The sequence below is a fragment of the Pleurodeles waltl genome, chromosome 6 (genome assembly GCF_031143425.1).
Source record: "Pleurodeles waltl isolate 20211129_DDA chromosome 6, aPleWal1.hap1.20221129, whole genome shotgun sequence".
Lineage (NCBI taxonomy): Eukaryota > Metazoa > Chordata > Amphibia > Caudata > Salamandridae > Pleurodeles > Pleurodeles waltl.
The window spans coordinates 495,690,998-495,705,895 of NC_090445.1; the positions used below are offsets into that span (position 1 = coordinate 495,690,998).

At 42.8% G+C, this 14,898-nt stretch overlaps 1 protein-coding gene across 2 annotated transcripts in view; it reads left to right on the forward strand.

Moving 5' to 3' along the window:
• The window catches only part of RAP1A (RAP1A, member of RAS oncogene family), a 279,386-nt gene extending 271,344 nt beyond the window's left edge, over window positions 1–8,042 (forward strand). Inside the window, exon 8 of one of the 2 annotated variants that reach the window (XM_069238655.1) lies at window positions 7,304–8,042. The gene's annotated coding sequence lies outside the window, so the exon portion shown is untranslated. The remainder of the gene's footprint in view (window positions 1–7,303) is intronic. The other variant, XM_069238656.1, reaches the window with a different exon arrangement.
• Window positions 8,043–14,898: the final 6,856 nt, after the last annotated feature.

Genomic DNA, 14,898 nt, shown 5'->3' on the forward strand with positions numbered 1-14,898 from the left:
CCTACCCCCAATCCCTGTGCGATAGATGCCTGCGCTGTCTGGGGAAGTGGGATATTATCCAGCGGCGCGTAGAGCTGGGGGCCAAGTGAAGAGGCGCTATTATCTGTGCCACTGTTGGAAGCGAAGCGGCCTGGTGTGTAGGTTGTGGTGCAGTCAGGGGTTGCGACGCAGCGGCCTTGGTGGCTAGGGTGTGGCAGTGTGTTTGTTCTGAGTGCTTGCTCGTTTTTGCCCGCACATTTACCCAGAACCCTTTATATCAAAGGCCCACCTTCGCTCCTAATGGTTGGTGCTCCCTGTTGCTGCGTGCGGAGGTGGCATACCAGGGCTATGAAATCCACAATAACATTCATCATTTTCTCCATCTGCTTACTCGTTCTGTCCAAGTTTTCACGGGTTGCTGAGACCGCGTTGTTTGAGTCTAGTGATGTTGCCGGTTCTACCCTTCGCTGTTTTGCCCATGGTGTGGCTTTAGTTTGGTGATTGTTGGTGGGTGGCCTACGGGCCCTCTTAGCCTTTGTTGGCCTTGGGTTCACTTTGATGGGCTGCTGCCCACTGGGTCTATCTTGTTCAAGACCAGGGTCTTCTAGCTCCTGAGTAATCATGATGGCCATTGCTAAATCCAGACCTTTATCTCGGGACATGTCTATGAACGCCACCCAGGTGGCATTCTGTGATATCCCAGGCTGGGACTCCTCCATCGTTATCATCTGGGAGAAAAAGGGGAGGTGCCCTTGCTGTCCATGACTGTGATCCCGTGGCGCTAATCTCAGAGTTTTAAAGTTCCTAGAGGGGGTAAGAAATGGGTGTGAAATCAAAATCGTCTTTCCCGTGACCCTCGGGTGCGCACTCGTTACGCAGCGGTGCCCCAAGTTTTGGATACATGATTCCCCACGCTTTTGGCCACACTTCGGCCTGAGGTATTTGCCTAATCCTGTATTTTATACTCACTTCTCCACAGAGGGACCTAACACTCCCAACGTGCTAAAGCGCAAGAATTGACTGCCCCGCCGCCGAGCAAAAGGTTCACCATATCATATATGTCTGCACACCTTGGGAATAAGAGCTAAACAATCTCAGTTAAAAAAACACGAATCAACCTGAAATCTGTCCCGCTACCGCACCCTAGTTTTGACCAGCAAGATAGGTCTCTGTGCAGGCTCCCAACGATCAGCCAGGCCTGGCAGTGCCAGCATCCAGTGATTTTACTACCATCTTACCCTTCGATTCGAATCCTCAAACCGTGGGTGCCTGAAATCCGTGTGGCCCTTGAAGGGTCATCTCTACCTTGTTTGTCATAGTAGATATGTATATAAATGGAACAATTAAATGCAAGTTTCACATGGACGGGGGGGCTGGTCGGTTGCTTTGCAGATCGACCATCCAAGTCCCCCATGAAAGTTTGCACTGTAGCTGTCATATGCACCCATAGGGGGCGTAAAGACGCTAATAGCTTTTTGTATGTAGCTGTCCTATAGACCCTCCTTTTCTTAGCACTCTTAACTCAAGTGGTAATAGGCGCTAACTCAAATTGATACCCCGTCCGGCTGAAGAACGGTGCGCATTCCACGGATTTAAAAGAACAGAAGACTTGGGAGACGAAATCAGCCCAAACTAACGAAAACCTTGGAAAAAATCCGGATTAGCCTATCCTAGTGTCTCCAAAATATTAAACTGGTGGGGCAGTGCCACCTAGTGGCCCAAACACCTTAATGCCTGTTTTATACAACTTTCAAATAAGTTGTCATGTCACTCCCAGGAAACTACTCAATAAAATACCAAAGAAAAATGGAAATCACCTGGGCAATCTTCACTCTGGACGCCTGGCTCCAGCCTCAGTAAATCACAGTTGGCTCAGAAGCAGGTTAAAAACAATAAAGCACCTGTACAACGTACTATAAAAAAAACATGGTGTATGCTTGTCCTAAAAGTGGATAATATGTTTCACAAATGTTTACAATTATAATTTGTGAGACACGAACTCCCAACCGTCTCGTTCTTAGACTGAACACACCGGGTACAATAGCGGGTATAAACAAATGGAAAGGCATTGCTTAGAATAGCATTTCCCAATTGGCCCATAAAAAAACCTGTCCAATAAGTTATATGGGCTGCAGCCTTGATCGGTCAGTACAATAAGCCTCCAATAAGCCTCAGGGAGCCAAGTAAATGTAACAGCAGTTGTTTTCACTGCTAACAGCAAGCACCCATTACACCTGAGGCACGGTAAACATAATGCTTCTTTTTCTTGTAAATACAGGAGCCGGGGGGTAAGAACCCCACATGGGCATGTACCGTGAAACGACGGAGCAAGATATCGATGGTCAACCATCAGGATACGAACCCTGGTAATTTAGGAGTTAAACGACCCTGCACTTGGCCATTGAATTATCTTGGCTGCTTCCGGTGATAATTTGAATTGAAACTGCATCAACTGCTCAGAAAATGTAGTGTGGTCATAAATCACAGAAAATGTAATCCTTGCCCCAATTTAGCAGTCTGTCTATTTGTCCCCAGAAGGATGGGCATCTTGTTGGGGCTCGAACTCCTAATCTACCTCAGCAGCGACCCCGTAGCTCACTAAACCGTCCTCCTGACTGGCAAAGTCATTTTAATTAATTATGTGGATCAGTGGAGACTCAAACCATAGTCACACCAGTTTTGGGTGCTGTTACCCTTAGCCGCAGAGCTCACGTGTTATCTTGTAGCACTCCGCCCACAATCGGGCCATGCATATTTCAGTGGATTAGTGCCAGAAATGCTTTAGCCTTTTTAGCTCGGTGGTTCCTGCACACTCCCCGAAACCAGAGTCTATGAATGAGAGACACCAAGCAGGGAGACGCCACGGACCAGTTAACTGAAACTGAGTGAAACCAACTTGCAGGGCTGTATGGTTGGCTGAGGTCTTTGCTGCGGCTTGCATTGGCAGGCCTGCGGCACGGCGACTGCGCAGGTGATCGGTGGGGGGAGGGGGCCTTGTATTTGAAGGCAGGGGGAGAGATCGGCCACACTGGGATGTTACCAAGGCAGCCGCATGTCTGCATCATAGATAGCTGGCGAGAAAACAGCGTGGCCAGCCAGGGACATAGAGGGCAGCATTTGTAAGGGGCAGGTATATATATATACGTGTTGCCCATCAAGCGAGGCCGCGGAAGTGACGCGGGGGAGCCCCAATGAGTGGACTATGGTGAGTGTGCCACTAAGGTGGCCACCTTATTTAGAAGGCTCACTGAATGCGCTGCGGGGTATTGAGGGACATTTGAGGTATGTTGTGGTGCTCATAAGACTGATCCCTTACAAGCAAAATCGCTGAACGTTCTTTTGTTTGTTTTATTTTTGGCTCAGCTCTTTAAGTGCACTATGGAGGGTTATTTGTTGGCCCTTTAGACCTTTTTATGTTTACTGAACCGATTGTCCTTTTTCATTTTATGTGTTGTGATGAGATGTATTATCTTTTTGATGCACATGTTCCCTCTAGCTGTTTGTAATGCCACAGTGGTACTTAAACTGGTCTTTAATGTTTCTCATGCGCACGTTCTTCGATGGATAGTTGCTTGCTACTTCTTACTTTGAAGGTAGTCTTCCTCATTGTTATTACATCAGCTTGTCAGTGCAACCACCGTTCACCACCTTTTTCCAGGACAAATTGTTTCTGAGACCTCAAGCAGCGTTTTTGCCAAAAGTAATGATGCCCTTTCACGTTGGGCAGTCAGCCACCCTAATAGCATTCTTCCCTCCCCTCGAAAGAGTAGGTGAGGCTGCATCAGCCCCACCCCCCAAAAAAAGCGCTTTAAAGTATTACATTGATGGTACTAAGGAACATAGTTTAGACCAAGTTTTTGTGGGGTTCTCTGGGGAGAGGAAAGGGAAGGCTCTGCGTAAGAGGACCCGGTTGAGGTGGCCAGTCCTGTGAATTAAGTTCTGTTATTCACTGGCCAAGTAGCAACCCTCTGAAAGTCTGATGGCATAGTCCACTAGTGCTGAGGCTGCAACCTCTACATTTGCTTAGACTGCCTGTCCTTGACATTGCCAGGGTGCGACATGGGCATCAGTGCGTATGTTCACAAAGCACTACTGCCTTAACTAGGATGAATGGGAAGAGTATTTTGCCAGTTGGTCCTGCAGCACCTTTTGGTTTGAGTTCACTCTACAGATCATACCTCTGCGGAGGTAGTCCATTCGTATCTATTCCAAAGTGTGAAATCTTCAATTAGAATTATCTATCAGAAGGACAAGTAACCTGCCTTCGGTAACGCTCTTTCCGGTGGATCCTTTATCTAACCACAGATTCCTCACTGCCCTCTAATTTCTCTGCTCTGTGGAGTGGTCTCTTTTTAACATCTTAAAAGGTCCCTTTTTGAGCACACTAGTACCAACATTCACTCATGCTTAGTGACTTGGGGCATAGGAAGGCAAATAAGAAACTGACATCTGTGCATACGGGTAGTGTTTATATACTGCTCAGTGCTGTCGCTTCTGGGTGGTGCGCAGGCACACAAGAGCATTGCAAAAAAAAAAAAAAAAGCTTCTAGATCCAGTCTGGTACATGGGAAATATTCTAATGTTAGGAACCCGTGGTTGAGTAGAGAATCCACCTGAAAGAATTACACAAAGAAAGTAACTCGGTTTCTAGGATAGGTTCACCCTGATAAAGGAAAAGGTTGCTTGTCAGTTACCATAGTTTTGCAGATTGTAAATTGACATTCAGTCCCCTATCCCCTGTGAAGAAGTGGATATGTGGCATACAGTACATTTTAAGCCTCTTCACCTCCTATGCAGTTTTCACTCAGTATCTTTTTGAATTCTTACTAAAGAGAATACAGTTTGACAATGGGGTCTGCAGTGGATGGCATTCCGAGTTTCTGCTTGATATGCCAAATCACAGTGCTTTTTGTCTGCCCCCAAAACGTTAATTTCGTTAATCATTGTGATATGTAGATAGTAGGGTGATGCACAGCACATTGTTCGAGTAGTCTGAAGCTAAAAACTGTTTTGAAAGTCTGTAACATTTTAATTTGCTTTCATTTCTGTCTAAATTTAAAGTGCCTTGGCAGGAACTTTTTCATAATAACCGTATCTTTGTTTACTTATGTTTTTAGGACTCTCCGTTACCATTTTTTAGCCTTTTATTTTATTTTTGTCATTTTTCTTGGTAATAGTTTTTTAGTTTTTACGTAATGGCGTACAAAATGACTGCAGGGCATGAATTTAGGCCATGAACATAACCCACTCTTTAAGTTCTAAAGGCAGTAATCTCAATTTAAGATTTTCAGGAACCAGTTGTGCTTAAATCAAAGCTCAATTTTAAACTTAGTCCTGCTTTATCTCATTTTTTCAACGAAAAATCATTTTCCACTCCTGTGAAGTTTAAATGGACATTCAAAAGTTCAAATTGAAGTTACTGAATCAACAGTGTCAATTCGGAAAGGTTTCTAACGTTACATTCATCTTGACTGCAGTGAAACGAAATGGATGGTAACAGTTACTATCAAGAGCACAAATACCTGAAATCGGCGGCAACATTATTTCTATCGATTATGCATTCATATATTACACTCTACCAGACTGATCAAAGGGTTTGTGTGCATTACAAATACCCATAGTGGAACCTTTTTAAAATCGAAGCAGCCGGACATGTACTTCAGTAACCCCTCAGCATGTTCCTAACTCATGACACACAAGTGATCTGCAGTCGTTGAGCAGCAGAGATGAGAAGCTAGCAGGGATATTTATGCCATTACCTACAATTACAACCACTAACTGTGGCACAAGTTCTGTTAAGAAGTAATTTTCCATGGCAGCAGAAATGCACAAACTGGAGTAGACCATACTGCACCATGGCTGTGTAAGGGGAACCAAGGTAAATCGTGTAACGCTGTAGATACATCATCAAACTGTTGATTAACAATACTGAAAGCTAGCAGTGTATGTTGTACAGTAAGTAAAATGTTGAGGTTTGAGGGGGAGACCATACTGGCATTGCAAACCAAGACCAGTTTAATCTACGAGTCTACCCTTTGTACCCATGACATATGTAGTCCAGTCAGCAACAGCTTTACAAATGGCGAAGTTTCATTGTCGTTTCACAATAAGTTTTTTTTTTTTTTTTTAAACAGGAGTGGTGCTTCTGGGAGCTCAGAAGTTTAAACGCTAGGACACCGAGGCTAATACATGGGATTAATTAATTTTAGTATATTAATCTACATTTATTAACATAATTATTGAAGAACTATGTAGATTGGACATGTCTTTGTCGGATTTCATACTGTGCCCACTTTAAATGCTTGCAACTCGGGAGCAATATTGCTTTGATGCAGTGCAATGGCAAACACCTAGTTTGTGTATGCTGAATTTGATTAGTTCTATTTCTCAATCATGTATGCCGGATGTTAGTTTCAATTAAACTGCACACTGTATATTGCTTGTAACAGCAACTAGATTTGCACAGTTTGTATTTTTACTTAGCTTTCTTCCTATTGAAGGCCTTTGCATGCACACCATATTTAGAGAGCTAGATATTGTAAATGGAGAACTAGAGCAGGTGAGAGTTTCATACAATTCATTTTACTAAACAGCAGAAAGTTTACAAAGTGGTTCAGGCCTACAATAGGCTTAGAAATAGATTTTTATTCTACCTAATGATGTGTTGCAAGCCTCTTTTTGTAGAAGTAATTAAGTCCATGAATTTGAAATCGTTTTTTGAAAACAACCAAGTAATGGTTAAACAATAAAGCAATATGGAATTGCAAACACATTAAGATACCCAAGATTACATTGAGGATAAGCTTCAGAAGTGCCTAAACCTTATTCGAGTATTGTAAATAAATATATATATGTTTATATTATTATATATATATATATTTTTTTTTTTTCGTCTTCCTTTTTTTTACCCATGCCTAGGCATGGGGTTTTTATTTGAAAATTCCTTGATAAGCTTCATTTGTTTGATGTATCCAGGTTTTGTTTTTTGTATATACTCCATAATGCTGGTTTTAGTAAATGGAAAAGTTAATTAGTTTCTGTTTAAAATGATTCCAATATTTTGTGTATTTGCAGTGAAATAGAAATACAATTCCGAAAGAAATGATTAATGGCATATTACAAAGAACACCAATCTTTAATGAGAGAAAACTGAATATAGGTTTTATAAAGTTGTCATTTGAATGCTCAAATTTTCATCTGACTTTTTACTTCTGCACTTACAATTTTCAGGGTCAAGCATTCAGCAATTTTTTGTCTAACACTGCTATTGTCTAAAGTCTACGCTTCCGTCCAAACGTTCTGTCTAACTCTGTTTCTGTCTCAGTTTACAGGAATGAAGAACTGTTGCCTATTTGGAATGTGCCAGCGTCCCAGACTTCAAAATGAAATCAACAATAAATTAACATATCTGAAGAGGCTTCTCCTATTTTATATTTGTGAAGAATTTAGATCTCCTTCTGGTTTGCACAAAGTCCTTGAAAAAGAAAATTGCTCTGTATATTATCTCTTGGAAAATAAGACATTAGTATTCCTCCTTTTGCAATAGTGGTTATAACAGATGTGACAATAAATGAACTTGACTCGAGTTGAATGATTTTGCGAAAGAGCATGGACACATTTCAAATGTTAGACAATGTTATAATTAAAACTTTCATATAGACCTTTTTATCACAGTCCCTTCCCCAGCCCTATCTCCATCAAGCACTAAAGGTTAAACCGTTACAGTTTTACTTTATAAATATATATAAGAATATAAATATATATATTTCCCATTGATGGACTCACTGCGGCAAATAACTTTTTTGAGTCATTGTGACTTCATTTTATATTTAAGTCATGGAATATCATTATTTTCATTCTGCCATTATATTCTAATTAAAAATGTTTTGTGCATAATGCTTTGGAAAAAATGGGTCTTTTATAGGAAAAACAGGTATAACTGATTTCTATGACTTTCAAAGCGAAAATGATATACTAAACCAACTCTAATATTGCTTCTTGTGTTTTACTGTCACAGATTAAATTACAGCTTTTATGAATGATTAAATTTTAGTACATTTTCATTTTGACTGTGTGCTTTTGTTCCCCCATTGTAACTGAAGGATACTGGTATTTTTTGTGTGGAGAGTGCAAATGTGATTTGATGCCTAGACTCGTTTAAACAGATTCATGTTTGACTATGTATATATTTCTTATTTGAGATTTTGTCTTGCTCACCACATACAAAATTGAATGCAACCAGGGTATTTACATTTTTGCAGCATGAAACCTCCCCTATAGTCTCATGTTTTGCACAATTCCACCATCTAGTGGATTGGGTCCATAAGTGTGATTGTTTTCTTTAAATAAAAACTGTTGATTTGTAGGGCAGCAGTCAACAGAGGTGTGAGCCCCTCCTACGACATTGACTATAATCTCACAATGCCCATGAGCATGCCCACCATGTTAGATTTTGTTTTTGTTGTTGTTGCTGTTTGGTACGGAGTCGCATTGAAGAGCTCCCAACGTTTTTTAAATGATGATTGTCGAAGTCTTTTAACAGCAGGAAAAGGCCAACGGGCTAACCAAGGTTAGTATTTGAGAGGTGTTTTTTTTTCTTTTTCTGAGTGGTTGTCGGGGTGAGGGATGGGGGATATTGACATTCGGGGAATGTTTCTTGGTTGAGGTGTGATCCTTGGGGTCACAACACCATTTTAGAGAATAAGCGCACACTTCAAGATTTGTCTGAACTGCCATTAAAATGTTGTCCTCAATGATGAACATCCAGTCTGCATATTCTGCTTCCCTCAAGACCATGCTCTTGATTCTTAACCTTTTTACTTCTCTGGAACCCCACCGATTGATTATTGGACTGTGGGGGCCACTAAGTTATTTTTTGAATTTGGGCTACCTGTCCTAAGAGGTATTCTGATTTGAACACAATACACCAACGGGTCGACAGATGTATGGCACCCAGGGTTAACAGCAGCCAGGCTCAAGCCAATTCCTAGGTAAGGCACTCGGGGAGCAACAACCCGAACCCCATTTTTTTTTTTAAGGTGGAGATAAACCGAGGCGGAAACTCCAGTGGATCTGCCACTAGCCTCCTTCAAGGTATTGAGTCCTCTCTTCCCACACACTACATACCTGTAGAGGAGTATTAAAGGACTTCCTCAAAACTTGGGAAGCAATTTCCACAGACAGTTGGGTTGTAAATATGGTTTGTCATGATTATTTTATAAACTTTGTACAAAAGCTACCAACTCATCAGCATTACAAGAAGGACCAAGTGCAAATCCTGTAAAAAGCGATACAAACACTGATGGCAAAGTACACTATTGAAGTGCTGCAAGTAGATAGAAAAACAAGTGTTTACTCTGTTTACTTTGTTTTGCCTAATTAAGACCTAACCACGCAGCCCTTTCTATATGTTTGCTTTGTAAGCAGATGCATAAAGAGACAAACATTTCAAATGACAACATTGCAGGATGTTATACTTTGCTACACAGTGGGGGCTACCTATCGTTAGTAGAGCTCAGAGACACTAACTTAAACATACTTGCTCCAAAAGCATACAAGAAGTACTTACAGATTTGTGGCGAAAAGAGAACATTACCCATTCAAAGTCCAGTTCAGGAGAAAGTCCGTGCCCAAGGGTCTTTACCAAGATATTGGTAGTCGTCACTGCACACCTTAAGAGGCCATGTGTGTTTAGCTCTATCTTGACGCTAGTAAAGGCGAATACCTCAAAGTTTCTATATTTTGTCAAGAAAACATGGCAAGGTTGTCATAGCTACTATACACACTAGGAGTCAGTCAGCTGGGAAAACCCCTTTCCCAGCCCGGAAAGTAAAGAAAACTTTAATAGTAACAGATGTCATCAAACAATTGGCAATGATAGCTGGTCTGGGCCATGCTGGCACAAATTTGCCTCTACTAGACGTCATAGGACAGTAATGAAACTCTTAAGGATGTTGGCTTCCTCTATTCAGCTCATTTCCAATGCAAGATTACACATGAGGTCAGTACAGGAGTGGATAACCAATCAGTGGGCACAGGTAACAGGAATTTAGATAGATCTACTGGTTGTAACAGACCATATCTGCAAGGGACAGTGATGGAGAAGCCTAGTGAATATGCTAAAGGGGAGACCCTTTCAGACTCCGCATGAGCCATCTTCACCACTGACATTTCACTGCTAGGCTGGGGAACATTAATGGACATGTTAAAGTTAAGGGGGCTTATGGTGAGAGCTAGACAAATCAATTTCCTGGCACTGAAGCCTTCCAGAACCAGGTGAGGGTAAAACTGCAAGTATTAACAGACAACACAACAGTAATGTTCACATCAACAGAAAAGGGGGGGGGGTATCATCCCTACTGTCACAGTTAGCAAATAACCTTTGGAAGAGGGCCATCACAAATAACATTTCATTAGTAGCAAATGTCCTAGGAATGGAACAAATAGACGGCCTAAACAGGCAAACAAGTTGCACAAATGTCTTGGAATTAAAACAGTCTATCTTTACTAGACACAGTTTTCAAACTGTAGGGAACACCAGACATAGCTCTTATCGCAACACCAGGGAATTCAAAATGCCATTGTCTCACATCCAGGCTTTACCATTGCTTGTCACTAGGGAATTGATGTCCATAAGTTGGTATGAAATTTATGCATGTGCTTTTTCCCCAGTTCCGCTGATCCTGATTGTTCCAGAAATATTCTGGATCTCCAATGTGATTCTCATTGCTCAGAGGTCGACGGCAGCCATGGTTCTCACACCTACTCCAGTTGTTGAAACAGTATCTCAAACCTCCATTGCAGAGGGACACCCTTACCAGGCAGCAAGGGAAATTATTCCACCCAAACCCTGGGGAAATGCAGTTTACAGCCTGGTTCCTGAAATAGGTTAATTTGAACACTTAAATTTACCAAAGGCTTCACTGTATCACCAGGGAAGCACAAAGTGCAATGCCTTTAAGTTGAAGAGGTACATAATGTGGTTCCAAACCTTGAAAATGCAAAACATCACGAAGACAGTCATAGCCTGATACCAAACACATCTCACAAAATGATAGACTCATATGCCTTTGCTTAAGTGTACATTTGTAAGCAATTGTGGTATACATGAAAGGGCTACGCACAGTGTTTTATTTTTCGCTGGTGGCCTCTCGTCGAAGAGCTAGGTCTTAAGATCCTTCCTGAAGTCGGGAAGGGTGTGTGCGATACGCAGGTGGAGGGGAGGTCATTTCAAGCCTTGGCAGTAAGCGAATGAATGACCACTGCAGTGGCTTCAGTGGATACATGGTGTGTGCGTGCGAGGGCAGGAGAGTTTGATCGGATTACTCTGGTGGATTGGTGGAAGGATAGCTGGTGGTTTGATGTTTGTACACGAGTGTTAGAACCTTGAATTTGCATCTCTTGTGGACAGGCAGCCAGTGGAGGCTTCTGAGGTGGGGGGTAATGCTGATCTATTCTGGGAGGTCTAGGATGAGTCTTTCTGCCAAAGTCTGTATAGCTTGAAGGTGGTGGATTGAAGGTGGTGGAGGAACTGGGTGGTGAGTCCGGTTTAGAGGGTGTTTCCATAGTCCAGCCTGCTGGTGATAAGGGCTTGGGTTACTGTTTTCCTGGCGTTGATGGGGATCCATCTTAAGATCTTAAATAGCAAGGCGGAGGATGAGGAAGCAAGAGGGGGGGGGGGGGCACTGTGTTTATCTGTCCCTTGAAGATGAGTTTGCTATCGATGATGATTCCAAGGTTACAGGTGTGGTCTGTCTGGAGCAGAGGTTGCCCAAGCGTGGTGGGCCACCAGTTGTCCCACAGGGAGGTGTTTCTAAAAATAATTTCCGGTATGTGCGTGTTCAGTTTCAGGCAGGTGGATCTCATCCGCTCAGCAACGTTGGTTATGGCATTGCTTAAGTTTGCTCGAGGGGTGGCATGGTCATCGAAGAGAGAGAGTATGAACTGTCTCATCGGCGTATGAGATGACATTGAGTCCATGAGTGCAGACAGTGTTGATCAGAGGCTGTAGGTGTTCAGAGTGAGGACCCCTGGGGATGTTGCAGATCTAGCGTTGAGGTGAGAAGAAGTAGGTGGATTCTCTGGGTGCATCCTGAGAGGAAGGCAGGGATCCATCTGAGGGCTTTGCGCCAGATTCCTATGTGGTGGAGTGACGAGAGTGTGATGGAAGAGTGTGTTAAACGCTGCTGAGAGATCAAGGAGGATTAGGGCTACCTTCTCACTGCGGTCGAGGAGGGCTCTGATATCCGTTGCGGCGATCAGGGCAGTCTCTGTGCAGTGGTTTGCATGAAAGCCGGATTGGGAGGAGTCCAGTAGATTGTGATCTACCAGGTGTTCAGAGAGCTGGCGGTGTTGTGGAACCATTTGTGTGGGTATAGGAGTTTAGCTTAGCTTCGGCTTGCAGGCCTGTGCCCTTTTACGTAGATAAGCATGCTCTGTTTTATTATTCATGTTCAATGTTCATTTTAGCATTGCTTGCACTTCTTGCATTTTAAAAGAAATGTTTTTATTTTATAGTCAGTTGCCATTCTGTGAAAGCGTCATTATCAGTAATGTACTTATTGGATTGTCATCATGTCCTTTACTTCACATTAGACAAGCACAGAATGTGACCATCAGGCATTTTTGTTATGTTATTGCCGATACAGGTTTGCGCACACAATCCAGTGCTTAGGTACATACCGATGTCAAGATTTCTGCCTGGACAATAACAATGGCCTTATAAAAACATTTCATGAGACCAAGGCCATTAGAGGAGGATATTCCATCATACTGCACATCACTGGTGCAGACCTCAGTCTGTGTCTCTACGGTAACAGGGGTTGGGGTGCCTCTCATGTACATGGCTTGGGTAGATTAGGTGTATCATGCCTTGCTCTCTTGAGGTTAGAAAATATATTTTTCTGTGAGGAATTTGCATATTCATGTTTTTTTGCAGAATGTTGCGATTGTTCATATTCACATCACTCATTTCCACAATCCTGATTTTGTCTCGTCATGATCCTAATCACTGCAGCGAATGCATTTTATCGTAGATTGCAGTCTTTTCAATAAAAGTATTGAAAACTATCCTGCATCTTCCTTCTTGCCCATGTGTGTAAGAGACTCATTGCAAACAAGAGAAAAAGGTAAGACTTGTTGCAATGCGGTTTCCCTGACAGGATTTCAGAGTCCATGCACCAGACTGCCAGAAATCACCTTTTCTGTTTTGCTTTGGGTGAGGTACTGCTAGAAAGCCGTAAGGATTGGACTGACAGCTGCCAACTGGTGTAGGAGTGACTCAGTCGCCTACAATCAGAGGTGCTGCCGTCCCTAATCCAGCAGTCTTGTAGAGATAGAAGCATCCTTAGGACAGCAGTGGATGGCTCTTTCCAGAACATTGGCTGGGAAAGGAAGCAGTGAGATTGGGCGGTAGTTTTTGAGTTCATTGGGGTAGTTGGGCAGTTTCTTCAGGAGTGGTTTGACCTCTGCATGCTTCCAGGCATCGGGAATGGTGGCAGTCATGATGGAGGCATTGAGGATGGGAGCCAGTGTGCTGCTGATCTCCCTCTGACCCAGGTTGAAGATGTAATGGGGGTTTGTGTCGTCGTGTGATCTCGAGAGGGTCGAGCTCATGAAGGCTGCGGTTTCCTGAATTGATAATGGCTTCCAGTTTGTGATCAGGCGGCTGTGGGTGTAGTCTGATGGGCTTAGGAGGTGTTCGATGCTGGTGGGTTAGGGGTTAAAGTTGGCATAAATGGCTGTAAGTTTCTCTTGGAAGTAGTCTGCCAGTGTGTTGCAGAAGGTCTGGGAGGGTTGGATTGTGTTCTCAGTGGCTGCCGGACAGTAGAAATCTTTGACAATTTTGAAGAGTTCCTTGGAGCGGTTGGTGCTTCTCTCAGTGCAGCTTTCTAGGGTGGCCTTTGAAGGTGGTGCGCTAGGTCTTTGCTTGTGCGCCATCGACTTTCTAGTCGTTTGTATTCTCTCTTCAGTGTGCAGAGTTTGGCCGTGAATCGGCTGGTGGGCTTGCAGGAGCTTCTGGTGTTGGAGTTCCTTGTGGTGGTGGTGGTGACCTTCTTGGCAAAGTTAGGGATCCATTTGGAGAAATTGCAGGCATCTTGCTCGAGGCTGCCAGAGCGTTTGGGTCTGTTGGAGTTTAGAGTGGTGGTCCGTTGGGTCTCTGTGATATACAGGGAGTGCAGAATTATTAGGCAAGTTGTATTTTTGAGGATTAATTTTATTATTGAACAACAACCATGTTCTCAATGAACCCAAAAAACTCATTAATATCAAAGCTGAATATTTTTGGAAGTAGTTTTTAGTTTGTTTTTAGTTTTAGCTATGTTAGGGGGATATCTGTGTGTGCAGGTGACTATTACTGTGCATAATTATTAGGCAACTCAACAAAAAAAAATATATACCCATTTCAATTATTTATTATTACCAGTGAAACCAATATAACATCTCAACATTCACAAATATACATTTCTGACATTCAAAAACAAAACAAAAAAAAATCAGTGACCAATATAGCCACCTTTCTTTGCAAGGACACTCAAAAGCCTGCCATCCATGGATTCTGTCAGTGTTTTGATCTGTTCACCATCAACATTGCGTGCAGCAGCAACCACAGCCTCCCAGACACTGTTCAGAGAGGTGTACTGTTTTCCCTCCTTGTAAATCTCACATTTGATGATGGACCACAGGTTCTCAATGGGGTTCAGATCAGGTGAACAAGGAGGCCATGTCATTAGATTTCCTTCTTTTATACCCTTTCTTGCCAGCCACGCTGTGGAGTACTTGGACGCGTGTGATGGAGCATTGTCCTGCATGAAAATCATGTTTTTCTTGAAGGATGCAGACTTCTTCCTGTACCACTGCTTGAAGAAGGTGTCTTCCAGGAACTGGCAGTAGGACTGGGAGTTGAGCTTGACTCCATCC